Raw genomic sequence first — 18,876 nt, forward strand, 5'->3', positions numbered from 1 at the left:
CGTTTTTGGAAATAAACTTTTTCAGAAACATGAGTGAGTATTAATGCCAGTCAAAGATATAAAAACACGTTTTTAGCACGTAGTTGTGCGTCTATATAGTGCAAGAAAAATCAAATTTCATGATGATGATGGCAAGTCGTAGCAATCTGGTTGCAGCGTCTGAACGCAGGCGGCCTGTGTTGCTGGTGTTGCGACGTTAAGTTGCTGGGGGAAATTGCCCCGTCTGAAGTGGGCCTTAGGCTTGCTTCCACCGTTCACGCTCAGCGAGCAAGCCCGCTTCAACCGTTCACACCTCAAGGCAAGCTGGACAGCTACAAGCCACCTAAATGTCTACCGCCGCATCCCCGGCCAGGCCGTGACGCGACATAACTTATTAAAAGTCTTGCTGTCAGTGCCATGACCGGCCAGAGTGAAGTCGAGAAAGAATCATCTAAATCAATTCGTAGCTTTCTTGGAACGACCCCCCTCAAGGGAGAGTCGTCCCTTTGCCTTTTGTCGACTGTTGGACTGACGCGAAGAAACTAGCCATCTTGGCCCAGCAGTTACAAATCATAGTGCTCATTAACTCGCCTGCCAGCGTTCCAGGTGCCAACCGCAATTTCCGCCAGTTTACCCGACACCCGCTGACAATCTCGTCTGCCGGTGTTCCCGGTGTCCACTGCCATTTCCGCAATCTTTCCAACACCCACTGTCAAAAACCCATCTGCACTCCAGGCCTCGACAAGTGCTTACTTGCCTACCGCATCACCCCAAGCCTAAATCCTAAATCTGCAATGAGTCCTGGCTGTTTCCCCTCCTGCCTTCCAGCGAACATGCCGTGACTCTCCTCTGCCTCTGGAGACGACTTTCTTATATCTTAACCGCGCTCCCCGACTCCTGCCAACCACTATTCTAGGGTACCCGAGAAAGCGTGTATTCAACCTCGTTCTTCGAGCCCCTTAGGTACTTGATTCGAGGAGACACCTGCTGAGCTCTACCGTGAGACAAGTCGCCAAAATTTTAACATATTTGTCTCAACGGGCATCGTTAGCGTTAGTGAACAACCCGCTCAACGAATCCGTGAGACTCCCTGGGGACGACTAGAAGCAGAGGCATACCAAACGAGCCCCACGTTGGATGTGCCATTTTAATGCTGGTTTCTTTATGGAGTTCGCTTAGCTACTAATAATCACCGCCCAATCGGTATGCGCTCCGCCCGTCACCCAGGGAGTGACATACAGCACCGAGAAGACAGCGAATAAGTTTACTACCTCACGGTTGCCCGTCGTTCAGAGCCAGCAGTCCAGGCACGCCGACCCTTGTTGTCGTCCGTCGATCAGAGCTCACAGTCGGAGTCAGTGTCCAGGCCTGCGGATCGTCCTTCCCATGCCAGCGCTGCGTAGGCTGGCTGTCCCGGGCTATCACTGCCCGAGTCTCGCTGCGGAACCACCCCGGGATCGTCGTGGCCTAGGCTAGATGGCCAGGACTCGCCGTTTCTACCGGTCCGGTTTGAACCTCGCTGGTGGACCGCTCCAAGCCAGGCAGCCCGGCTCCGATGTTCCTGCCCAGCTCCAGCCTCGCTCAGCACGCACTGTCTCGCGCCAGCTCGTGACTTCTTTCTCCGCCGACCGCCTGTCAAGTGCCCTCTGCATCGTCTTTCACCCTTGGCTCCCACAAAGTTAAGGAAAGGGAATGTACCATTATGCTCAGTGAAGTTCGGTGAGAAGACCCGGGACTCGAGCAGGAATGCCGTTATCCTTGGTGTGACCCTACGAGACTCTCTTGCTGCTTTTGCTGGGGTTTATCTAACTGAAGTACCTGTCTGAAAAGTAGAAGAAACATATGTGCATAACACTCATTATTCACAAGAAAATTTGTCAACATCCAAAATGACCCATGGAGAAAATTATGTGAGGAATTTGTTGGCCACGTTGGCAGAGTCACCTCTCGTGGCCAATGTTTCATTGCAACTTTAATTGTAGTAAACAGTCAAAGGGTATATTACGAGGTGCAATTTGGTTTTGTGCGAACCTACAACGCACAAAACAGCACTCTAACACAGTATGTAGAGGTACCTCTAAACAAATTCCAGGGTTTCATGGAGCCTCCTTCAGATAACTGATGTTGAACATAAAATGTGTGCACCAAGGAGTGAGCAAACAGTGACTTCCAATTAGTCTCAAGCACCAGCGACATGTCGACAAGGAGTGCAATGTGTAGAATGTCGTCTAGAGGTGTGCAGCCAAGATGAAAAGGCGAGATATAACGATATCAGAATAAGATCACACCAAAAAGGTTCCGTTACAATCTAGGCACAGTAATGAGTCAACCGACGTACAGCCGCGATTCACTTTGTGTTGAGGTGAAACATGGCCAACAAAATATAAAAAACGCGTTTTTTTTTTTTTTTCTGTACATCATTTGCTCTGCGCCGTTGATATAAGGACAGTTGGGCGGCGTCACAAAGTCACTCGCTAGCGCTTTTTCAAATTCGTTCATCGGCACTCATGGTATACCCGGGAGGAGAAAAGTACGAGCTCAGAGCCGAGCCGCCGAGCGTCGATTGCGACTTTCCTAAAGAGAAGCTCCGGTACACTTCGGCGACTCGTCAGCTTCAAACGACGCCTCTTCGAACGAGCCTGACGCGCCCGCGAAGACAATGCGCCGAACGGGCGCGGCAGAAAGCACGCCGGAAGTAAGGGGGCTGGAGTCTGAGTATCCGAAAAAGACGCGGCGCTGGTTTCTACGTCTATTTTGCACATCAGATAACAAACTGGCAAAGCTAGCCGAGTGTGACCAGTGACTGACGTTACATTGGAGCACACGCAGTCGAAATGACGCCTGCAACAGAGCACAGCTAGGTGCTTTCAACAGGGGACACAGACGTTCAAAGAGGCCTCGATTTAAAAACTTCACGTCTCCTTTGTGTCCTTCGGTGTTTGCTTTGATCCGCGTACGCCAAAGCACTCAATGCTGCAAGTAATAGAGTCGTGTATACGTACCTTTCGAAGCAATTGAAAGTGTGTAGGTTTCGCTCGATGCCCACAAGTACAGAGTGCGACGAACGCCAATCACGCCGGCTGGCCAGGCTGGCCGGGTCGGCCGGGTCGCGCAACACACAGCAGTGGTGGTGACATTGGCGCAACCGACGCCCGCCCGCTGCGCACTGCGCATGCTCAGCATGCTCGTTGCTCGTCTTGGCGGCTCGCCAGCACGCCGGCATCGCGCCGGGCCAGCCGGGCTCGCTCCCTTCGAAGTTCGAACAGTTCGAAGTCCAAACTGCTTGCGCGCGCGCGCGCGCGCGCGTGTTGGCGGTGGAAATTGTCTTCTCGAGAAACGAGGCTGTAACGTATCGTTTGATGGCGCAAGTGCACGTATTTTTCACGTCATTTTTTGGACAGGACAGACTCGCGAAACAGGCGACGAAAAGTGGTGGGTGAAATGTGCTCGCATGTCGTCGTGGATTTTGTGTACCACGTAGGATTACCCAGAAAGGTGGGTCAATATCGATAAATGTGCGCGTAAGAAGCAACTACATGCACGTGACCTGTCAAACCTATTCACCGTCATTATTTTATCGTGCGAACCGACATTGTCACGTATCGCGTTCGATTTCGGTCCCAACACCGGTAACTAGTATATCGTGTCATGATGTTGTATTTCTCACCGTCGGTAACTTCGTATTGATATCGTATTCGATGTGGTGGTCGTGTCCCAACACCGATAGTTTCTTGTTGTATTGCGATGGTGTGTTGCAACATCGAATTGTATCCCGGTACGTTGGGTTTATCGTTTGGCGATCAACTTTTGTTGCATTACAACTGCAATAAACATTTGTTGGAAAACGATCACTCCAATGAGCACGTCGTTATTGGGCTTTCTCATTAAAAGGTAGGTCGCGGCGGGTGTTCCGGCTAGTTATTTTGAATGGTTTGGTGGTTGTCTAGTTTCAAGCGCGCGAGGCTGTGTGTACTGTGTGCCGTACTAACAGCTGTACATACTTGCACTGTCGATCAATGTTAATGTGTTCGCAACGCAGAACGTTTATGTTATTTGTGTATCCACACCCAATATATTTTTCGCGTATTGCCGTGTGGATATGCCAACGTAAAGCATGTTGGTAACTTGGTACCCGCGTTCTGAGATATATGCACGCGATATCATATATTCTATTCTCCTTTGGTCCCATGATCGACGACCAATATTTCTATATCGTGTGGCCGTACAGTATGTCCATGTCGGCCACCAATATGCACGCGATGTCGTATTCTATTCCAATAACCGTGTAGCATATCGGGGTATTGTGCTCCGATATCGTGTTGTATACCAATAACCGCAAGTTATATCGCGATATTGTGCTCCAATATCCTGTTGTATACCAATAACCGCATACTATATCGAGATATTGTGCTCCGATATGAATTCCCATCGTGCGTATTGGGTTAATCGGATAACAATAAGTTTTTTTTGGTTTCCATCATCTTCATTGGAATACAATATTTCCAATAAGCCGAGTTCATATTGGCCTTTTTCAATAGGGAATGAATGAGCTGTACTGATCAAATAGAATAAATGTTACAAAACTACCCAAACAGAATATCTTTATGCTCGTTGGTGCATGATTCTGAGGCAACTTGATAGCACAAATATAGTCCAACACGAAGGGGACACGGACAAGTGCAACACTAAACTAATTTAATCTACCCCTCCTACAAGTGCCGAGGAAGCACAAGTGGCTTAACCCTTTTTAAAACGTAATTAATAACCTGGTTTTGGTAAATAAGCCGCAGTATATTGATGAGAGCATGTCGCGTATAACCCGCAACAAGGATACTCGGTATGTGGAAGAGCGGAAGTTTTTTAGGGACTGTTTTAAGTACTAATTCTTTTTGCAAAAAGCGCGACAATGGAACAAGCTCCCAGCACATGTTGTGACCGCTGGAACTCGAGAAGTGTTTAGTTCCCTTTTTTCAGCAGTACTTAGTTATCATTTTATCGTTGTGTTGAACACGTGTTATAGATCTGTGATTTTTTGAGCGCGTGTATTTTTTTGTGCTGTGCAAATCCACCCCTACTTTGCTCCTGTGTAGGACCGATAGTATTTAAAATAAATAAATAGATACATTACCGCCAGATTTTACTTAAAATGCCTGAAGGAGCATACCATTGCAAAGGAAAAAAAGCGAGAAAGCCAAGAAAAATCCCTGGAGAGTCATTGCCACCATAACAAACCAGGTAGAAATCCAATTACATTGCTAAACAAAAGAAAGAACAGAAGTGTCACTTATGCTGGCATTAACCTTCTTTATAGGGTAATAAGCTTTCATCAACACTCTTGCAGTACCTTCATTTCTACACAGGCTCTTGAGCTAGTGAATCCGTGGGTCACAAATGCAACCACCACAGCGTTTTCAAGTGTGCATTTCCTTTTTCTTTTTTACTCAGAACTCGTGTTTTTGTGCTTGGTCACTGACACGACCTCCCGTCTAACCAACGTACAGAGGGCGTCAGACCTGCCGAGAGCACGGAAGTGGTGCCCTCCGGACTGCGCGAGCGACATCTGTCGGCGGACGCTGTGCCCGAGATAACGCGTCTCTGAGCATGCACCGCCATTGTGCGGAGCTGGGCAGGTGCCAACGTTTGTGCTGACCCTTCTGCAGACTCGGCCGGCTGCCATAGGAGCGCTCAGTTCCTCCAGGCTGCCGAATCAAGGTTCTCGGTGTGACGGCCCACGTGCCTCCGGCTCGGAATTATTGCCCATTCTTCCGAGATTAATTTAGCTGAACTCGCGCGCTTGCTTCCGTACTCGCGCGAAACCGCTCATCGTAAGCGCAGGAAGATGCGCATTTTCTTCTTTGCGCATAAGGCTTCCTCACCTTTATTAATATAAGGGTCAGAGTACAAAATGTAATCTAGTTTATGTTTTCTTTGTAATATCTGGATATGTATGGTGTTCTTCTCTCAACTTGCCCGGTTGAAAATGCCCATTGAAGCCAATGGGAATTTTAGTTGGTACCAGTTGGATCTAGTGGGTTCCAATGGGTTATAAGGCAGCCAATTGTGATATGCATTTCCAATTGGCTATTCCAATTGATACTTTACCTTCCCATTTATCACCCTAATTGGGTACAGCCGGCGCTGCTATACCAGCAGCCAATGTCTCCTTTTCCTCTATTTTTTATCAGTTATTAAAGAAAGAAAGGGTACATTTTCCAATTGGTTGTCCCAATTGGAACTATGCCTCCCAATCGGCTATCTGAAATGGGCAAATTTTCCAACTGACTGTCCCATTAGAACCATACCTCTCAGTTGGCTGCTCCTATGGGGTGCATTTTTCAGTTAGTTGTCCCAATCGGAACCACACTTTTCAACTGGCTGTTCCGATTGGGCGCATTTTCCAGGTGGCTGTAACAACGGGAACAACACATTCAAATGGTCATCGAAATTAGGTATATTTTTCAATTGGTTCTTTCAATCAATTACACTTTACGAATGGTACTGATTCAGCCAATTGGCTATTTCAGTTAGGTTGACCTTGACCCTGCAGTTATAACAATTAGAAGGTACTTTTCTATCGTTACCCGACCTGTCAAATGGTCATTCTATTTAGAGTGCTATTTAACTGGTCATTTTAAGAGGAAGGATACCTTCTAACTGATGACTGCCATGAATTTATCTTCCCATGTTGAATAAAGTAGCATACAGGTTTGAATATGACAAACCTTTATTGCAGGAACAGTGAAATGGTTCTTACACTCAAACTTGGAATAAACACCATTTTTACACAATATGAGCAGGTATGAATTTCCGCATGCATGTGGTGGTTCTGCTAGAGGCATTATGAAGTCGTTTTCTTTTCTCTCCTCAAATATCAATTTTTTATTCCGGACTGCGTGACCAGTGGCGAGGGGGACTGAATGCAATGCAGGTGTAAGCTTCAGAAGTAACACAAAAAAGAAAAACAGCCTGCTCCATCCCTATTGAAAATTCCATCAAGCTACGTAATTTGGGACACTGACTGCCAGTCAGCAGCCTTGGTGGAACGTGATGGACCATCAGACGTCATCTGATGGTCCATCAGATGACGTCTGACTGCCACTGCCAAGGGATTTTCATCAACAAGGGCAGCATTTATATAAGAGTAAAGCTATGCGCACTCATAAATATAGCCAAATGCCTCAATGAACAAAAAATGTTCGAGAAAAAAAAGAAAAAAAAAGCAGCACCACCGTGCATCGAACCCGCGACCACATGCGTACATATCGGACACCTTCACCGCTATGCTACGCCACACTTAAAGAAACGCGACTTGACTATTCATTTTATACGAAATGCTTTGGCTGCAAATGCAGTTAAGCCGTTAGCATGTTATGCAAAGCACTCGTACATCACTCGCCGTACTTCAGTTCTACTCACCTGCCATGTAGAGTACTTTCGCGTCGTAGAACGATCCTTTTGTTCGCGCATCACCGGCCCAGTAGACCTGTGCACGCTGTCGTCTTCAACTACACCGCTAAAGTCCCTTACATCGTCGGAACTCACAACAGGCTGGGTCTTGTCGAGTAGAAATTCTACTAAAACATAAGACATTGTACAGCCCGGGCAGGATCGACAGGTTGGAGCAAGCGGGCAAACGAAACGAGTTGAGAGCGATCGTTCATGAAAGCTCGGCGAAGCCTCTATGGGCGAAGCGAAGTGCAAAGTGTCGCGTTCGCGCTTCGGCGGGCTTGTGATCAAGGTTGTCGGTCGGTTACGTGTCATATCTCTAACGTCAGCGGTTTTATGGGCTCACGTCCCAAAATCGTTTTCTCGTGCATAGATTACTTTTCGTATTCATAGATTTGACGAAATAGTGGTATCCGAACGAACTTTACGTCCTTTGACCGTACGTCTGTCTGCACGTCAAAGCTTTCTGACGTACAGTCAGAGACAATCGATGTACAGTCAGAATCACCACCAAGACATCCTGATGGCATTTCGCGGCGGCCGACTGCCACCAGGAAACCATCAGAAAGCCGACAAGCGGGGTCTGACTGGAGTTTGACTGTCGGTCAGAGTAACTTGTTGGCCAATCAGACATGCTTGACGTACAGTCAGGCACAGTCAGCGGTCCACTAGAAAACATTGACTGCCAAACAGGGTTACATTGATGGATTTTTCCTTCGGGATCACTTAAAGATTAAACTACACAAAGTTCTAATGTTCTAACAAATTAACTACAGGCAGAAGAAAAGGGTGGTCGGGTTCCCCTAAGGGCCAGTCTCTGTCACTGCACTGTCTTTTAAGTATGCAATCAATAGATAAATCACGAAAGTGTCACAAGTACATTGTCAGCTGATGACTGCAGCAGAATTGCGTAGAATACATTGCTTTTGCTTTAATAAAAAATCTTTTATGCAGTCTTAAAATTCTCCATGAATCAAAACTTCCAAAAAATACAGTTTTAAATACAGCTGCCTCCTGTAGCAAAACTAACTTTAATGACAATGAGCTCAAGGAGTAAGCCCAACTTTCATCTGGTCAAAAATTAAAACGTACAAGCATCGTGTATTTTACACCATACATTTATATTTACAAACACAAATATATAAAAGACAATTTTTCAGCAATCACTTGACACATGATTGGTACCTTGCAACTGGAAAATTGGTAAAGTTATGTCTCTGCATAAATCTGGTGATACGCACTTTCCTATCAACTATAGGCCCATCTCGCTAACCAGTATTCCCTGTAAAGTTCTAGAACATATAATTTATAAACAACTTGTTAACTTCCTCGAGTCCAATTCATTTCTCCCTAAATCAACATGGCTTTAGGAAATCTTTGTCCTGTGAAACACAGCTACTCTCTCTATCACTAACAATTTTCATTCAGCATTTGATCAGGGATCTCAGGTGGGCTGCATATTCTTAGATTCTTCCAAGGCGTTCGACAAGGTATCGCACAGACTTTTATTGCATAAATTAAGTAAACTCAACATTGATTCTAACGTGTTGAACTGGTTGGTATCATTCTTAATGAATCGCTCGCAATTTGCAACATGTAACGGCATAAACTCCTCCGCTGCACCCATCACTTCCGGCGTACCCCAAGGATCAGTTTTGGGGCCTTTACTTTTCTTGATCTATAATAATGACTTGCATGAGATGGTTTCTTCTTCAATTAAGCTTTTTTCTGATGATTGTGCTATTTATCGGGTAATAACTAATGACTCGGACTCGCAAAAACTACAACATGACCTCGACTTCTTATTTAGATGGTGCAAACTCTGGTTAATGGAGCTTAACATTAACAAGCGCAAAATCATGCGCATAGCCCGCAAAGCCAACTTTACTACTGCTTGTAACATTCACAACACACCCCTGGAACTTGTGACCTCCTACAAGTACCTAGGCGTGATCTTAAGTGAAGATCTTTCCTGGAAACTTCATATTAACTATGTGATTAACAACGCTAACCGAATGCTTGGCTTTCTCAAACGCAACTTTCCTTTAGCTCCATCGTCACTAAACCTGACTCTTTATAAAACACTAGTTAGGCCTAAGCTCGTATATGAAGCTTCCATCTGGGATCCCTCAACCATCTACTTCATCACCTAACTTGAAGGTGTTCAGAACAGAGCTGCACGTTTTATACTGGCCAACTATAACCGCACTGCAAGCGTCACGTCAATGAAAAGCACATTAGTACTACTTCCAACCCTCGCACATCGTCGCATAGTTTCTCAAATTTCCCTTTTTCATAAAATCTATCACCATGTTCCTTACCTCCAAGCCCAAATTATGATCCCCCCGTACTTCGTTTGAGCACGCCTTGATCATCGTCACAAAGTTGGTGTACCACTTTGTCGCTCTAACGTTTATAACGCATCTTTTATTCCAAGACATTCTAATGATTGGAACCGCTTGCTTGCATCTCTGACACCAATGACTGACCACACACTTTTTTGTACTTCTATTGCCAACGTCATGTTCCCTATTGTTTGAGTTTTAGGGCGCAGCAGCTCTTAGGCGCCCGTTTCCGGCTTGAGCGGCGTCGGCGTCGCCGTCGGCGTAACCGCGCGGTTCAATATGGGACGCGTGACGCCACTGATGACGTCACCAGTGACATCACTGATGACGTCGTGAGTGAAGACACTGACCACGTCATCGGCATCCGCATCGTCATTGTCACTGATGACGTCATTGGCATCCGCATCGTCATCGTCAATGATGACGTCATCGGCATCGGCACTGATGACGTCCTCGGCATAGTCAACGATGACGTCATCAGTGACGTGACTGGTGACGTCACTGATGACGTCATCGTCTCGTGACCTCATATGGGTCGCATGACCCCCGTGAGGTCACGTGACCCCGGTGATATCACGTGACCCCCTTGATATCACGTGATTCTCGTGAGGCGACGGCGACGCCGCTCGGAGTAGCAGAGAGGGTTGAGGAGGTGAGGAGGAGAGGGAAAGACCTACCTTCCCATTAGTACCCTTCCCCGCCTTCTCCTCCTCAAGAGCTGCACTCTAATTTGGCCTTACAGGGAGTTGTAAACGGCTTTCATTTTTTTTCTTCATTGTTCCTTTTGTACTCTTCTTATTATTCGCCACTCCCCTCTGTAGTGCCTTTGTACCCTGAGGGTAAAATAAATAAATAAATAAATACACTGTGGACGGGTCAAATGAAGATGAAACAAGCAATTGGTACACAAAATAACATCCTTTGACACAATGCAGCCACATCTAATGACGCTAAAATTATGCACAGATGCTATATACAAAAACACACCTTAGTCAATATTTTCTCTAGACAAATGAGTCCACAAAGTCCCCAAAGGAAGTCGTCCACAAACTTCCTTCCAAATAACAAAAAGGTAGTACGTCCTTCTAAAATAACATTTCCAATCTTACAAGCAACAGACACTCAGAAGCATTCAATTAAAATATCCCTTCTCAGGGTTGCATATGAGAACATGCATTACATGTAAAAAAACAGAGCTACCAAAATTAATTGCTAACCAGACTTTTTGAGGTAGAGCACAAGCCATGTTTACAGACTAACTTAGAAAAAAGTGTTGTTCCGATAATATACAAGGATTGAAGAAAAAACAAATCTTGGACCTCACAGTACCACTCACTCGTACTTGTAATGTTTATACTGAAAAAAACTGAACTGTAAACTGTAACATAAATTAGGGTGTGTGTATGCTTATATAGCCTAGAACTTAGTCTGTCACAACGGGCGACTTGTCTCCTAGCTGTAGATAAAAAAATTTAGCCAGTGCAGTACAACCGCTAGCCTGGGGTCTTTAACGTCCATCACGCAGTAGTGATACAAGACCGCACGCCAGAACGATACACATCCAGATTGAAACAGGGATCCTGCAAACTGAATTGTAAATGTCTAACGAACAGTTTACTATTGAGAAAATATATGATGCGCAGTATGCAAACTACCTTTACTCTGGAACATGCAATGGGGCGAGAAGACTATCGGCATGCTTTGGAGAAATGGCAATGCTTTTTGTGTATACAGTACACTCGTGAAGGGGCATCGATGTGCAAGCCCAAGGTCTACCCATAAGAGCTTGACATTACACTCTACTAAAAACGGAATCTCTCTACTGATGTGCAAAGAGCCGTTCTCTCCCAAAAACTAGCGGCCTATTTTGTATGGTGCCAAGAGAACAGGGTAAAAATTAGTTAAAGAAAGAAATGACATCAAAAACTATTTGTTTTGTGCATGTGGACTATTCCAACCGTTATCAATAGTGTTGATGGCAGTTCCTTACATGTATCAAAATAAATGCCAGCCAAGTGTGATGATAAAAATGTAAATGATTGCCTAATGACAGTTAACTATATTAGCATGATTATCTTGAACATTTAATGCATCTGACACAGAAAGCACACTGCACTCTCATGATGCACAACCAAAAAACTGAGACATTTAAATCCTGCGAATGGCTGAATTACCACGAATTTCACATTTTCAACAAAGAGATTTATCACTCCCCATTGCAAAATTGCATCGTAACTGGAGCTTCACAAATTGCCGAGGTCAGAGAAAGCATGTAATTTATACTATGCAACTTTCTACAGCTATGGATACCACACAGCTACACAAAGACCATTTCCTGTCTGTGGTAATGGAAGTAATAACAATTAATTGTCTGGTTACAAAAATATGCCGTCAGGAGCTACTAGATGCAGATGGTAAGGCCCCGGTGTGGCTTCCAATCAGTAAACATAGAATCGGACAATGACACACAGAATAAAGCAGATAGTAGGAACAAATTATAATTAGATTCTCCAATAGAGCTGCTTTTGTGGCTGCCTACGTATCCCAGTTGGCGGGTTTGAATCCAGAACGGAGGCGTATTGGATAGAAAGCTGAGCTGAGATTTCGGAAAAATGTTAAAAGATCATAAGGTGGTCCAAAGTAATCACCAGCCCCTTGCGGTGGCATGTCAGGTAGCATTCACTGGTCTTCCACTGAATGCGCCAATATGAACAATATGCGTCCAAGCTGGAAAACCTCGAAATATCACGAGAGTTTGATCGTCGAGAAAGGTTAAAGAATTATCAGGAAAACCGTCAAAAAGTTGGCTAAATCAGATAATATGACCAGTACAAATGATGCGGCACTCCAAGAAAGATGGACGGCTAAATGGCATTGTTCAAAATGTTGTAAAACTAGAAACAAATTATCCGTGAGCAACATAAAAAGTAATTCTAATAAATTGTTTACATTGTGATTGGCCCTTATCTGCAAGGTGTCTACCAAACTAGAATTCTCAAGGGAATTGTGGATCAGCTCGAAGTCAGGGCAATATCAGGAAAACCATAAAAAGGTTGGCTAAATCGGGAAAAACGACCAGTGAAAGTGGCACGGCGGTGCGGAACAAAGCGTGACGGTTGCGCGTCGGCACAGTCATGCTGAATAACGCTGCCGAAATATCATCCTTCGACCCAAAAACGGTCAGGGAATGTTATCGAAATAGTCAAAAATAACCTGAAAAAGTCGGAATTTGAAATCAGTAATTTGGCTGACACCCTGGTAAGGAAATGGCTTCTAAATAGTAGGGGAAAACTGAGGAATGGCAAGTAATTTAGAAGTCATTTGATAGACACCCTGAACATGTGACGCTGGTACGAAAAACCAATGGATGGCAAGACTAAAATGGGAGTACACTGGGCTCTGCAGCAACATAGCTAATATCTCCCAAGGACATGTAAGCCACTGGACAGATTATATCGGACAACTGTAAAAATCAAGAATTCTCCCGACGCCTGTAGACCTTTAGAAGAGTTCCCTTTGACCTAAATGACAGGGCAAGCAATTCAAGGGTTTGAAAACAACAAAGCTAGACATGCCATTGAGAGCAATCATTTGAGTGATCCCAAAGAGACCGTTACAGAGTTTAAATACAGAGCTGTTGTTTCGTTTGTTCGCAACGAACGAGGTGGTTGTATAAATTGTCCCTCCTTCAGCATACGCTGGTACTCAGTCGCCTCACGCGAAACTTCTCGGCGGTTGAGTAGAGCCCCACTGAATTCCTTATAGGGACACTCCTTACCCAGAAAACGAACTTCTTCAAATTGAAGGCAGACAGTTTTCTGGCTCTCGTGAGAAATAAGAGATGAAGAGTAGCTGGAAACTGCAGCGCTTGTGACCAGCCCTTCAAGCTGTTGGCTTTGTGGCCCACCACCGCGCAAAAGAACTCGCGCTCCGCGCCCGGCCAGCAACGTGCGCGCGAGCCACGGTCGAGTCTCGGGGCTCGGCAGTCCGTTCGCTGCCACGAATCAGTGAAGGTGTGTTTTTTGAGATCTGCCTCATTGGTCCTTCTTGCGGGTGAGCAGTGGCACCGAACCCTGCATTATTTGGCGCCCAACGTGGGGCACCAAGAAGGGCCGCAACGACAAGCGCAGGCAAGCTCGACGCATGGCCCTGACCGGCGCAACTCGGTGCGGTGCTTGGGCTGCGGTCGCCATGGCCACTTCCGGCGTGACTGCCCCGACCTACTGCGCAACAGCCCTGCAGCCTCGGGACACGAGTACGGCCGGTGGCGTTGACCCCTGAACGCTTCCCGGCCGCGATGACCATGGACAACTCGGCAAAACTTCCGTCGGTATGTCGAATTCAGCCTGACCTTGAGCTAATTGAGCCTCGTATGACAGTTACAGTGCTCGGAATAGCTGTCGCAGCGCTGATTGATACCGGTGCGAGTTTGTCGCTTATTGGGGACTACCTGATTGAACGCTGCAGAGAGCAGAAAGCCAACCTGCGCGAGGCTAACGTGCGCTTACAGCTAGCTTCAGGACCAGAGCTGCTTGCGAGTCAAGCCGTGAGGTTACAGGTCGGCTTCAACGAGAAAAAACGCCGTCAGCGCTTCGTTTGCTTACCTGGTCTCACGGTACCGATTATTTTAGGGCGAGATTTCATTTTCGAGGAGAACCTGGTTCTTGACTTTCCGAACAAAGGCTACCGAATAGGTAGTGACGCGAAACTGATCCCGTTCACCAGACGAGAGGATTCTATCGTCAGTGTCGATAACGTTGGCGTTAGAACACCTGCTTTGCGGCTCCCATGTGCGGTAAGCGATTCTTTGCAGAAGTGCCCTGCTACGGACCAGCAAAAGCGGCGTCTCCAAAGACTCCTAAAGGAGTTTTCGCCGATGTTTACGGAGAACCCCGGTAGAACCGGTGTCCTAAAGCATTGAATTGACACCGGGAATACACGGCCTCTACGCTGCAAACCTCGACCAATCAGCGTACACAAGCGAGCCCTGCTGGACAAGGCGCTCCAAGAGATGGTCGACACGGGCGCAGTACGTGAGTCACAGAGCCCTTGGGCCTTCCCGATCGTCCTTGCATCCAAGAAGGATGGAACGGCTCGGCTTTACGTCGACTATCGGCGCTTGAATGCGGTAACCGTTCGTGACCCGTACCCATACCCCTCGATTGAGTCGATCATGTACAACTTAGGAAACGCGAGCTTTTTCACGACCCTTGACTGCAGTCGCGGTTTCCTCCAGATAGAGGTCGAACCCGCTGACATTGAGAAAACAGCATTCCCATGCTACAGAGGGTTGTACGAGTTTGTGCGCATGCCTTTCGGCTTGAGCAACTCTCCTGCCACATTCCAGCGTCTTATGGACATTCTGCTTGGATACGCACGGCACAACTACGCCATGGCATATATGGTGACGTAGTAGTCTTTTCACGCACGTTTGAAGAACATCTTGTGCACCTTCGGACTATTCTCGAGCGCATGCGGAATGCTGGTTTGACAGTTCACCCGGGAAAAATGCAACTGGCAACATCTAACATTAACCTGCTCGGTTTTGTAATCGACGATGGAGCGCTTCGCCCTAACGAGGACAAGCTGAGGGCCATAACAGAATTTCCTCCCCCCCATGATGGAAAGAGTTTGCAGCGATTTCTTGGCATGGTTGGATTTTACCGTCAGTTTATCCCCCACTGTGCAGAGATAACGCGGCCTCTGAACGAACTGCAGCGCAAAGGCGTCAAATGGCGTTGGACGGAGGCACAGCAAAATGCTTTCCTTCAACTGTCCAGAGCTATTGCTGAGACAGCATCTTTGAAGCTCCCAGACCTCAACCGCCCGTTTGTGCTGCAAACCGATGCGAGCAGCTACTGTCTAGGTGCTGTGCTGCTTCAAGACTTTGATGGTGTCTTAAGACCCGTTGCGTTTGCTAGCCATACGTTGACAGCAGCTCAACGAAATTACAATGCTTGCGAGCTCGAGTGCCTAGCCATCATATTCGCCCTGCAGAAATTCAACATGTATCTTGATGGCGTGCGCTTTGTGATCCAGTCAGATAATCCCGCCTTGTCTTGGCTTCAGCGGCTGGAAACTCCGGCAGGACGATTAGCACGCTGGGCACTAACGCTTCAGAAATATGACTACACCATTGTGCACAAACTAGGCTCACAAAATTGCAGACGCTTTGCAAAATTGCAGACAAAAGCCCTCTGGTCTCATGCAGCCAGTCGTGAGTCGATCCCCATGGGAATGCGTTGCTGTCGACGTCATGGGCCCTTTCCCACGCAGTCCGCGTGGCAACCAGTACTTGTTGGTTGTCAAGGATCACTTTAGCAAGTGGGTGGAGCTATTTGCATAACGGTCGCTGACGTCCAAGAAAATCTGGTCGTGTCTGATGGAGACGTTCACACGCTTTGGATTTCCGGCGAACTTGATTAGCGACAACGCTACTTACTTTGCCAGTAAAGTGTTCCGAGACTCATGTGCCGCATTGGGCATACACCACAAGCAGACGTCTCCCTATCACCCACAGGCAAACATCACAGAGCGGGTGAACCGAAACCTGAAATCGATGTTAATAGCTCACACCGAACGTCATTCTGACTGGGACGCAAAGCTCCCAGAGCTCGCGTTCGCAACACGCACAACCGTTAACCGGTCTACAGGTTTTACGCCAGCTTGCCTTAATTTTGGAAAAGAGCTGACTTTCCCGCTGGAAAACACTTGCACGACCAACAACCGTGGCGCTGCTCGCTCATACGGTCAGTTTGCAGGAAGCCTACGACACAGACTCAGGGACATCGTTCGTGATGCCCGGGAGAGCTTGGACGCCGCACGGCTTCAGCAGGCTGAGCAGTACAATCGTGGCCACCGGGACGTGCAATTTGAAGTTGGAGATGTTGTACTCCGGCGGACACACCCACTTAGTGACGCCTCCAGAGGTTTCACAGCTTCCCTGGCAAACAGGTGGGATGGTCCGTATCGAGTGCGAGACAAGGTCTCACACCTCACGTCCACGCTCGATCATTGTGAGTCTGGACGACTCGCGGGACCCGTTCATGTAACCAACCTCAAACGATATTATGAATCGGATGACGAATTTCTCTCGCAGGTGGAGAGTGATGCCGATCCGGGTTATAATTAAAAATAAACTTAATTCTGCGAGGACTCTTTTTGATGTTGGTGACGAAGACGAAGACTTAGAAAATGCGCATTGCATTAGGCTTTGACGAGAACTAGTTTCTGCACCATACCGATTGTGCGCGTAGTTCTGTGCGATATACACCGACAGTGTGCTCGCAAATTTAGCCAATCTATTGCCGCGCCCAAGGTACCGACGCTTTCTTGTAGAAACCTCTGCAGAAGACAACTGTTGATTCTTTCTTTTTTCCCTTCGTTCTTTTCGAACCTTCGACATGTCTCGCTACCGCCCCAACCGTTGCCGGAGGTTCTCTCAATCCCTTCGATGAGCCACGTGGTTTCGGGGACTACGGCAACGCAGTGGGCGGCCGAGGACCCTCTACGGGCTCTAACTACGCCGCCAGATCAGCAGCCCCGGTTGCGGCTACAACGACGGCTACGGGACACGAAAATGGAGACCAAGATCGCTGCGAAGGTCCACCAGGGCCCGACGTTACCAACGACGGCTCCGGACGTGTCCACTCGTCCTCAGGCGGCGGACCAGCATCAGGGGTCCTTGATGATGGTGTTTAAGGCTGCGGTCCCACGGAAGCCATCTTGAACAAGGCGTTAGTTCAACCAATATATGGCGACACGCACCCGTGGGGTGGCCGAAACATTGGTTCACAGTGGGATGGCTCGAGCACCATCACGTTCCCCTCGTGGCCTTGCTCGCGCCGCTGCCAGCTGTGCTCAGCTAGCTCAAGTAGCGTGGCCCAGCAAACGGATGTATGCGAGAATGTCAGGCTGGGTATAAATTGTTCTCTGATATAGGGACATGCGGTTCGGCGGCTATAACGGGCTTCCGCAATAAGTCTTACCAAGAAGGAATCAAATGTTGATTGACGTGTCAATATTCTATCAATGAAAATTTCCTCTGCAGGAATGCACGCACAGTAGACTCAATCTTTCAAAACACCAGTGGAAGCGGACGTCAAGTAAACTGCTTCGCGATTTACGGTACCTGCCTCACCATTTTAATGACGACTAAAAAATGTCACGAAATATTATGTTTCACGAGGTTCGGATGATGTTGTAAAGGTTGTTACATTATAGGGGGTTCCCAGAAAACAAACGCCGTTGCAATATTTTCGGAAGTACCGAGACACACAATGTTGTAAGTACAGCTTAGGAGGAATATGATGAAAACCATCAGAAGAAATAGGAAGACGTTTATTTGCAATGAAGACGCTATGAATGAACGTCGTTTAGCGACGGCAAGTTATGAGCCTTCGGTAATTTATTAGTTGACGTGATTGCTAACTATGGACATGCGGGCAATCAAGACCAGTTTTGTCGGGAGATGGTGTTGCGGTAATGACCTGATATCGGACGACTCATGGCAGACGAACAAGCAAGTTTCTTCTCAGCAAATGGTAAGTGTCCAGTGTCAAGCACAACACGTGGCTACCGACGTTGTCGACGTTTCGAACACTTACCGCTTTCGACAAAGGTCCTGGCACCTGGGCGAACTTTGTGGAAAGACTCGAAGCCTTCCTTGAGTCTAACGCCACCATGAACAGTAACTGAAAACGATCCACTATTCAGTCGTTGGGTGGCGAAACGTATCCACATCTGCGGAGTCATGGGCGATGCGTACTCTAACTGGCTGGACGTTTACACGATGCCTGCCACGACGTCCAAACACGTCATTGACCGTTCTACGGTCTCATTTACCTAGTTTTGCCCTACCAAAAATACTTTTCTTTGATAACGCGCGAAATCTTGCTTCAAACAAAATAAACAAGTTTTTGAAGAAAAAAGAAAAAACCGGCATCCATCTAGCAACTAACGGGCAAGCAGAACAGGTGGTGTGCGAAACAAAAAAAAAAGCCCTTTTGAAGCTTACGGAAGAAGCAGTTCAGTGAAGAATCGCCAGGTTCTTGTTCCGGCAGCAAGCGACGGTCTCATCTTACACAAAAAAGAACCCGCCGAAGCA

The sequence above is a fragment of the Ixodes scapularis genome, unplaced genomic scaffold, assembly GCF_016920785.2.
Source record: "Ixodes scapularis isolate PalLabHiFi unplaced genomic scaffold, ASM1692078v2 PGA_scaffold13__105_contigs__length_92229423, whole genome shotgun sequence".
Classification (NCBI taxonomy): Eukaryota; Metazoa; Arthropoda; class Arachnida; order Ixodida; family Ixodidae; genus Ixodes; species Ixodes scapularis.